Raw genomic sequence first — 10,939 nt, forward strand, 5'->3', positions numbered from 1 at the left:
GGCACATTTAGACAGTTTAAGATACCTTAATCTTATGGTTGTTACTAAATAGAAACTAATAATCGGTTTTAATTTGTGCTTGCAGAGGTTGTTTTCTATTCCTAATGATCCCGAGAAGAGAAGGGTGTTTGAATCTTTATTAGCGGAAAGATTCAGAGGATTTAAGACCAAGTTAACTAATGGGTGGATCTACAAGAATAAGAAGAAATCAAAGAAGAAGAATGCTGATGAGGATGACCGCCTCCCGTGGCAAATATGGCCGACCGTGTCAAAAGATGATTGGGAAGAGTTCGTTAGAATGAAGACTCAAAAGAAAGCCATTGTAAGTTTGTGTAAATCTGATCTCAATTGAATAATAGCTTGACACTTTTTGTAGCAATGATACTAACATTTTTAGTTTTGTAGGAACTTCGAGAGCAAAATAAAAAGAATGCAGAAAAGAAGGAATACGTCTATCGTATGGGTCCTAAGACTTTTGGTGAAAAGAGACCTGAGTGAGTCGATTCGGGTTTATACCCTAAATCGCTTCTAGTGGCATCAAAGGAACCCTCTAGTTCCACGATCACTACATTGGTGAGTCGTGCCGGTAATTTCTTTTGTTCTCTCCATACGTTTGATAAGGAAACCGGAAAATGGGTCATTAAGGGTCCGAAAGCCAAAAAACAGGCAGATAAGCTTCTAAGTTACCTATGAATTGTTGAATTTAAGTCACTTTTGCATCTAAATCACTGTACAAACCATTAACTGTTTTACTGACCTCATTTTTCCTTATGTTGTAGCTTGAGCACACTCAAGAGATAGTGGAGGGTAAATTTGAACCAAGTGTGGAGAATGAACCTTTCACCATGGCTTTGGGAAGGCCATACCATCTAGGACAAGTAGTAGGTTTGGGAGGGTCGTTTCTTGGATGGCAAAAGGTGATGGGTCCCGAATACACAAAATCGGGTAGAACTCGAGCCAGCGTTAACTCACCGGGGGAGTTGGATGCCAAGGTGGCATCAATTAAGGAACAAATACACAACGAGTTAGTTGGTGAATTGAATGCTTGAGCGAAGCTGATGAACTTACCGACTTTTCCGTTCCTCACGAGTACCCCGGTCGACTCATGTTCTGAACCAAAAGGACATGGAGAAGGTGATAGACATGAAGGAGATGAGATACGTGGTGAAGATGTGCCACCTGAGGTAAAATCAATTGGGTTATTAAAAGTTTTTTTATACTGAGTTAATTGAGATTTGAGGTGCAATGATTGATGTACTGTTGCAGGTTCCTACTCCTACACATGCAGACTCGAGGGAGCTTGAAAATCCAACACCGCATGAATTTCCAGAGTTACAGATGATTTGTAACCCTCTACCTTAATGAATTTTGTTATATTATCTATGCTGTTGTAAAAGTCCTATTTAACTATCTTCTTTTTATATATATACTTGTGTAGGAAGACACCCGGTGTGCACTTCTAGCCCCGGGGCATGCAAATAGTACGGCGTTGAGTTGGGTGGCGTATGGTAGTGCCCAACCGACGACGGGTGCTACGGCGGGGCCACATCATTACTCGGTTGGGATCGATTCAGTGGTTGCGGGGTTCGAAGACATCCCACTACTCGTACCGATAGAGGAGGTTGAGATAACAAAGCTTTGGCAAGCTATAGGTAGCTTCGTTGATTGGCCACGTGCATGGGTGAAGTTGATTAATAAGGAGGTAAATTATTTATTTCTCAATTTTTGTAAGTGTTAAACCGTTAGGCACTCTAAAAATAAAACCGCCAAATATTTTTTTTTTTTACAATATGCAAGGTCCGCCAAGTTGATTAAAAATTGTTCAAATATTTTTTTACAGTATGCAAGGTCCGCCAAATCGAGACACCCGAGGGAGCCGCCCCTGCTGCCAAAACAGCAAAGGCAGCCCGCGCCGAGGCCACAGCAGCCTCGGCAGCCGCATGCCAAGGCTGTAGTAGCCACGGCAGGTGGCTGCCATGTCTGCTGCAGCATTGGCAGCAGCCTGCCTGGGCTGCTGCAGCCTCGACAGGCTGCTGCTATGGTTGTAGCAGCCCAGGCAGGTGCTGCCGAGGCTGCAGCATCCATGGCATCCACCTATCGAGGCTGCAGCAGCCCAGGCAGGCTGTTGCCGAGGCTGCAGCAGACATGGCAGCCACCTGCCGTGGCTGCTACAGCCTTGGCATGCGGCTGTCGGGGCTGTTGTGGCCTCGGCGCGGGCTGCCTTTGCTGTTCCGGTAGCGGGGGCGGCTCCCTCGGGTGTTCGGGTTTGGCGGAACTTGCATATTTTAAAAAAAAAAAATTGAGCAATTTTATCAAAATAAAGCCATTTTGAGCCGAAATGGCTTCTCACTTGCCTATTTTCTTCATTTCTCAACTAATAAACTTATACATTCTCAAACCATATCATAATTACATATGTATAAGTGATTGTGAGTTGAAATTGCATAAACGAAGCAAAGTTCTAAGTTTTTTGGCTCATTTCATCAAAATAAAGCCATTTTGAGCCGAAATGGCTACTCACTTGCCTATTTTCTTCATTTCTCAACTTATAAACTCCTTGCATCTCAAAAAAACTCATAATCACATATTTATAAGTGGTTGTCATTTGAAATTACATAAAAATCACCAAGTTCTAAGGTTTTGGGTCGAATTCATCAAAATAAAGCCATTTTGAGCCGAAATGGCTACTCACTTGCCTATTTTCTTCATTTCTCAACTAATAAACTTATTCTTTCTCAAAATATTTCAGATTTCGCATGGAAGAAAAACTTCAAAGAGAAAGAGGGTGGAGAAGCCTAAAATAATTGATCAACCTAAGAAGAAACTAAGTGAACAACGGTCCAAGAGTGAACAAGCGTTGAAGTTGCACTCTTCGAAAGGTTCACCCATGCCACCTACTCCACTTGTTGAAGACATTGTTCTTCAATCGCTCTCTGCTGACATGACCTTTATTCACAACCGTGCTTGTCATTTGGTCGATCCCATGGAAGTTGCACTTCCTAAGGCAATGTTCCACTATGATGAGGATGCAGTTGCATGGATCAGCAAAAAAGATGTGAAGGAAGTTCTACGTGGTGCAAAGCTTAACATTTACCTCATTCAAACATTCATGAAGTACTTCAATGCCCAAATAATCTATACTTTTTTCAAGTTATTCAAATTGATGGTGATTATCCTACATCTGATTAATTATTCAATGTCATGCACGCAGAGCACTACAGGAGCAGTTAACTAACACTGATTCTCCTTGTAAAGTTGGGTGGTTATGCCCCGAGCAGTTATCCACTACTAGAATCATAGGAAACCCTCATGATGTGTTGTACTATGTTGAACAGAGTATCAGGGAATTAGTGCGTGCGGGAGTCAAGTTCATATTCGCCCCATGTTATAGAGAGTAAGTCTAACCATGTCAAATTCAATCGATTTGGCCTCATTATATGTTGACTCCTAAATATTAATTTTCTTGTCTATTGTGAACTTATGTAGGGAGCATTGGAGCCTCATGGTGATTTGTAATTCCACTAACACAATTTATCACCTTGATTCAGCTCGATCATCGGAGAAGTGGCTCATGAAGTCTATATTGCAAAAGTAAATATATATAGCAACCTAGTGATGATTATTACTAATAATAACTAATTTATTAATCATAAGACTAATCAAATTTGAATGTAATTTTTTTTACTACAGTGTTATGAAGAAGCTACATTGTCGTGCTCCAAAGGGTCCAACATGAAAGTCACCGTTGGTAATTTACATGATATTGTGATTATCTTGAAAATCTATGTTAGTAAATATATGCTCATTTCCTTTGCATGTTTCACTGATAATATGATTTGTTTGTCATATGCTAGTGCACACAACAAGAGAATGGACTTGATTGTGCTTTGTATGTGATGAGATTCATGCTTGACATTGTGACTCATTGTACGGACACTCAACAGCTTGATGAGGTAAGTCCTAAAAATTATTGAAATGCTATATTGATGTGATTTCTAGCCTTAGACACCTAATATTACCCAACAATGGCATGTTATGAGAAACAAAAAGGCCATTTCATAAGAAAGGTAGAAAATGGGTTGAACAGAAGTCATATGGGCCATATTTGGGCCATTTTGTGTTAATATGCTCTTTTGATGTGATTTCTTTCCTTATACACCTATAACTAGATAATATTGACATGTTATGAGATAAATAAATTTCATTTAATAAGAAATGTAGGAAATGGGCAAAGTAAAGTCATATTGGCCATTTTCGGGCCATTTTTAGTAAAAAGCGTCATAAACCTTAATAAAATGCTCTCCTATACAATTTTAGGGCTTACACACATACAACTACCCAATATTGACATGTTATGATAAAGAAATAGTTCATTTGATAAGTAATGTAGGAAATGGGCTACATAGAAGTCATATAGGCCCTATTTGGGCCATGTTGAGTAAAATGCGTTGTTAAACTTATTGAAATGATATATTGATGTGATTTCTAGTCTTAGACGCCTAATATTACCGAACAATGAAATGTTATGAGAAACAAAAATGCCATTTGACAAGAAAGGTAGAAAATGGGCTGAATAGAAGTCATATGGGCAATATTTGGGCTATTTTGTGTTAATATGCTCTTTTGATGTGATTTCTTTCCTTATACACCTATAACTATATAATATTGACATGTTTTGATATAAATAAAGTTCATTTAATAAGAAATGTAGGAAATGGGCAAAGTAAAGTCATATAGGCCATTTTCGGGCCATTTTGAGTAAAAAGCGTCATAAACCTTAATAAAATGTTCTCCTATACAATTTTAGGGCTTACACACATACAACTACCCAACATTGACATGTTATGAGAAAGAAATAGTTCATTTGATAAGTAATGTAGGAAATGGGCTACATAGAAGTCATATAGGCCCTATTTGGGCCATGTTGAGTAAAATGCGTTGTTAAACTTATTGAAATGCTATATTGATGTGATTTCTATCCTTAGACACCTAATATTACCCAACAATGACATGTTATGAGAAACAAAAAGGTCATTTCACAAGAAAGGTAGAAAATGGGCTACATAGAAGTCATATAGGTAATATTTGATAAAATACATATTGTATTGCCTAATTAATTAATTTTAACATAATGTTTTTGTATTTCAAGTTTTGCAAGGTCCAAAAGGATGGTCCGTTGACAATCAAGGAGCTTAATGAAGTTCGTGACATGTTGGCGTCTTTTATCACCTTCAACATGTAAATGGCATTGTAATTGTAAATATTTATGTTAAATTTTGAACTATATAACTTATTATTCATTATATATTTACTTGCTATTATTTGTATATGTAAGCAACTTTTTTTTTTTGTATTGCGTTTGGGAATATTTATATCTATATATATAATTTAATTCTTGTTTTTAATATTATTTTTGTATATTATTGTAATAATTAATAATATTATTATTAGTTATTATAATAATAATATTATTAATTATTATATTTAATATAATTGCTGGAATTACAGGTTATTATTATTGCTGGAAACAGTTTTTTTTTTTAAAATATTATTGCACGAAAATTGGAAAAAAAAACAAAAAAAAAATATTTGGTGAATAGGCACCGGTTAGGCACCAACCGGTGCCTAAAATAGCTACCACGAAAAAAAAATAGCGGGAGAGCAGTTAAAGGCACCGGTTAACCGGTGCTTAATTGAGCATATGGCACCGGTTAACCGGTGCCTAATTGGGTATATGGCACCGGTTTTGAACCGGTGCTAAAAAGTGGGTTTTTGGCACCCCTTACATAGGCAGCGGTTCAAACCGGTGCCTTAGACCGGGTTTGAACCGCTTCCAAAGCCCTTTTTTCACCTAGTGCTCTATTATTTCCACAAGTATGAAGAAATGAAGATGGTTCAATATGTCCATGTGAAGATTTGAAGATTCAAGTTCAATTTGAAAGGATCAATTCATCAAGAAAGGGTGTTATGCTACATGGAAGAAGTTACCCAAACATATCGCGTCGGATTTATTGTATTGGAACATTTCACGTTAATACGTTATGCATTCATCATGGGGAGAAAATACGCACTGCACTATTTTTTCCTTGACCATGGTTTTGTCCCACATTGGATTTTCCTAGTAAGGTTTTTAATGAGGCAGCATTGCAAGCGTATTACGAAGAATGATGTACTCTTTTTCCTATACTATGTTTTTATCCCACAGGGTTTTTCGTAGTAAGGTTTTAACGAGGCACAATCTTCGATAAAGGACATCCAAGGGGGAGTGTTATGAAATATTGTGTGAATGCCCATTATATTCCTTGTATCATTCTAGAATATTCTAGATATATCTAGGGTTTAAATTCTTATTTTATATATATATATTGGTTTAAATATATAGTTGTTAAAGTAATTAATTTTGTTTTAAAATAAAGAGAACGAGAGAAAATTGAGGAGAGAATCGATAAGTGCTTTCTATTCCATTGATGGGTTATATATATATTGATGATACAATTACATGACAACACGTGTCATAGGTAACTAGGTTACCAGGTTATAGGTATTTTGTCATATTTAAAAGCAACACCCCCTAAAGGTTGTAATATTCATGTATAATCCAAAGGTTGTATTATTTAAAAAATGAAAACCCAAGGTTGTATTATTTATGGCAAATTTTTTATTAATATAAGGTTAACTAATAATCACAAAAATTAAATTAAAAAATCCCTAATTATATGTTCATGAACCTTTTAAATTTTTTTCTCATAAACATCAATAAAAATCTAATTTTATTTAATTAAAATTAGTCATAATAATTTTTATCAATCCCCCATAATAATTACAATTAATTAAATAAGAGAAGAGAAGAAGAAAATATAGAAAACCAAAGGAAAAAGAAGAGGAGAGGTGGTGGCAAGGGTGGTCGGCGGTGGTGGCTGGCGGCGGCTGCTGGTGGCAGCAGTGGGTGGTCGAGGTGGCCAGTGGTGGTGATGAACAAAAGGAGTAGAAAAAGAAAAGAAGAGTAGAGAATGAGAGAGAATTAAGAGAATTTGTGTCAGTTTTGGTCATGAAATAAAGGGGTATTTATGGGCTAGTACGAACACGAATTATGGTAGGAAAATGTAGGAAGAATTTTGGCAAGAAGAGTTGAGGAAATATTTGGAGAAGTGAATAAATAAATATAGAAGTTTTGATATTAAGGTGATTGTGCATAATAAAAATATGGAAGGTCTGTTGCCATGAAATCTAATATGGTAAGAATAATCAAGGGAAATAAAAGGTAAGAAAATAAGATGATCAAATATTAGGGAGATGGGAAAATAGAATTAAGGAAAATGAGAGATTTTAAGGAGATAATTAAAAATACAAATTACCAAAATAATTCCCCCAAAAATCACCCAAGAGGGTAGAAAATATTGAACTTCTTTTGCTCAAACTTTTTGGCTTCCTTGTAGTATTTGAGGAAGTTATTTTGCTAGTTTTTAGGAATTAAAAATAATTGTGTAAATAATATTTATTGTATAAAATAATTAATTAATTAAATAAATACCAACTATTCACCAATAAAATAACAAAGAAAATCAGATTTTCCTAAACATAAAAAATCCAAAATTCTCAGCTACGGTTTGGGAATTTTCATACCTCTTTAATTAATCAATAAACATAATTTTTGCTTTAATTAAAATATCCGAAATATATAAATAATCTGGTTTTTAAAATAAAATAAAATAAAATAAATGGATAATAAATCTTATCCAAAATCTATAAATAATAATTAGGTTTCAAAATATTTTTGGCGCCAAAATTCAAATAGTAAGTCAATTTACTAAAATACCCTTTTTATAAAATAATAATTAATTAATTAATTAAAAAAATACGTATGAAAGTACGGGGTATTACAATGGCTCCATCAACAAACCCATATTTTCTCCAAGATTTCAAGGACAAAGTAATAGCCCTACACCGAGCAAGATAACTATCACCCTTCAAGACCACGTGATGAGTGATCAAATTACTGAGTTGATAACCTATGCCAAGGTAGAAAGGGGATGAAAGATCAATTTTTCTGTCGTCCATCATTATTAATTGAACGGTAGCGTAGAGTAGTAAGAAAATCAGATTTTTAGGGTAGACTATAGAGGCTCTGATACCATGTAAGGAATTAATTTTATGTAGTTGTATTACTGTATGAACAAGTATATATATACACCCTAACAGAAGATTAGGGTTAGAACATTGGCCCATTAGCTATACAATATATAAGGCCTAATATCACCGTTTTATTTTAGTTAAGATAACGGCTATGAGATTTAACTGTTCTATATTTGCTGTTTCTTTTTTCCTTTTATCCCATTTTGGTAGTAGTGATATTTATAGAATTGCTTTTTTCAATATTACCTCCTCCGTCCCTATCTACAAGCTTATTTCCATTTTTCATGAAAATAAAGAAATTTAAGTATTCCTTAAAGCCCATGATTGAGAAATACAAATATGCATTTGAGGTTAAAGTGTAAGTTAAACTTAAAAAAACACACAAAAAAAAATAAAAAATAAAATAAAATATAAGACTAGCTCAACCGGTCACAGCCTCATAGAGTCACAGGTCACTTGGGGCTATTTGAAGTGGATTGACGCTAAAGGTCTGACTATTAAAAAATAATCTAAAAGTGGGATTTTGGCGAATGAAACAAATGTCAGATTATTCTGGACAATTTTTCCAAGAAATAAAAATAATGACAACTTATCAAAATGAGGGAATATTGTCAAAGAGTACATTTTTTTAAAATGGAAACAGTCATGTAATTTTGGTTTTCCCAAAATGTAATACATGGATGTAGAAAAGGGACGAAGGAAGTAGCTTTTAGAATATTTATGTATTAATTATTGATTGGGGTATATGGGTGACAGTGACACATACAACACCCATAAAATCCTAAATCTGCCACTACTATAGTCAAAGTTTTTTTTTTGGGCTCATTTTAATGACTAAATGAGGATTATTACTAGAAAATACAAGTTAATCTGCCAGATAAACGGATTTTTGTTAATCTGATGACATTTTTGTAAATATATTGAAAAAGCAGGGTCATTTATTCAGTATTTTGGTGAGCTGTCCAATTATTGTTTACATCTTGCTTTTACTGTTTGGTGAGGAAATTACACATGTACCCCTCAACTAGTACATGAAATGACGCATATACCCCTCCACTGGTATTTGAAAAGACAATTATACCTATTTGTTTATCTGGGGAATTAACTGGGTATCCCTCTAAAAGATGATTATTATTATTTCATTTTAGATATCAAATGAGCAAAAAAATAACCTTGGGTGTATTTTACACCCGAATGTATATATATAAGAATTACTCCGTATGAGAATAAGAAAAAAAGGCAAAAACTAACGAATGCCCCTGGGGCGTTGCATAAACTAGCTAAAAGTAGAAAGATTAAATAAAAAATTAACATTAATTACACCAATCGACGTGTAATTTTGTCATGCTTTCCCAAATTAATACAACTTTAGGTAATATTTTAAATGCTTATCCAACCTTCCGGGACATTCGTTAGCAAGATCCTAAAGAAAAACAAGCAAGTTTATAGATGAGTTCATACATTATGTTAGCATTAAATGCAACAAAATTATTGGGTCCACACATGAATGACATAAGTGATACGGAGAAATTCTAACATAAATAAATATAAATGACAAAATAAAGGAGAAAACTTAATAGAATTTGATCTCATTGTCTGCAATATAATCGTTGCATGCAAATCAAAATTACTCCGTATAAGGATAAATTTTTCAATTGATATGTAATATAAGATGAAGTTGGAGTACTTGATAACATTACATTAATGCAATTTGGTCTATTTTCAATTAGACATAAACAAAGTTTTTGAGAAATTTAAAGGCTCCAATTTAGTGACGATTATCATCAAGAAACTTCAAATGAATTGGATTTTCAATCCAAAGTGCAACTTAAATGTTGAATACAATAGATTGGATTTTCTTTGTTGTTCTTTTTAAATTGTTTGTTTATTTTTATACTCATAAAGACCCTTGAATACAATAAAATGCGTTGTTTAAAATCCTATATATATAGGGTATTCTTATAAGAGCAACTACAATGGTTAGCTAATTTATATAATAGCTTGGCATGCCACATCATCTTCTTAAGCTACAACAATTCAAGCTATTTATTGCTCCAATGGTTAAGCTAGTTGTAAATTAATTTATTTTTAAATTTATAATATTTTTTATCTAATAAATATTTGCCAAGCTAATTAGCTTTACAAAGCTAATTTGCTTGCCAAAGCTAATCAACAAGATGTGCAACAATGGTGTAGCTACTAACTTAAAATTTTTAATATTTCAAGCTAGTCCCTTTTCTCAACCATTGGAGTTGCTCTAATGTCACTAAAATACCTCCTAAAATACGGAGTACCAAACATTCCTTGTAGAAAAATATCAAATCCGCCAAATGTCAAATATATTACTCGTACCAAAACACATCAATGATCCCTCCTCATTTACACAAATAACATAATAAGCGAGTCAATGTGAATATCATTCTACTCACGCATCCTCCACACTCCCATAATTTTGACTTTAGATTCCCACCGCTATTAATTAGGATTCTCCTTTTCCCCTTACATTTTGGATACCCAATTTTAAAATAATACGGAGTATTTCTTTTTCTTTTTTTTTTTACCTTAAGTTAATATTAATATCACTTTTTTCCTCTCAAAATAATTAATATGGATATATTAATTTAAAAAAATAATAATCAACGACTATAAAATGAATTGATTACACAGTAATACACACTGTAAAATTAATACTCATGTCTCAGTGATATAATACAGTCAAAGTACAATTTAATATTGATGATTCTTACCATTTGTGATAATTTGAAAATTATTCTAAAATAGTGAAACTGAAAACATTATTTCATTA

Source organism: Chenopodium quinoa, unplaced genomic scaffold (assembly GCF_001683475.1).
Source record: "Chenopodium quinoa cultivar QQ74 unplaced genomic scaffold, ASM168347v1, whole genome shotgun sequence".
Classification (NCBI taxonomy): Eukaryota; Viridiplantae; Streptophyta; class Magnoliopsida; order Caryophyllales; family Amaranthaceae; genus Chenopodium; species Chenopodium quinoa.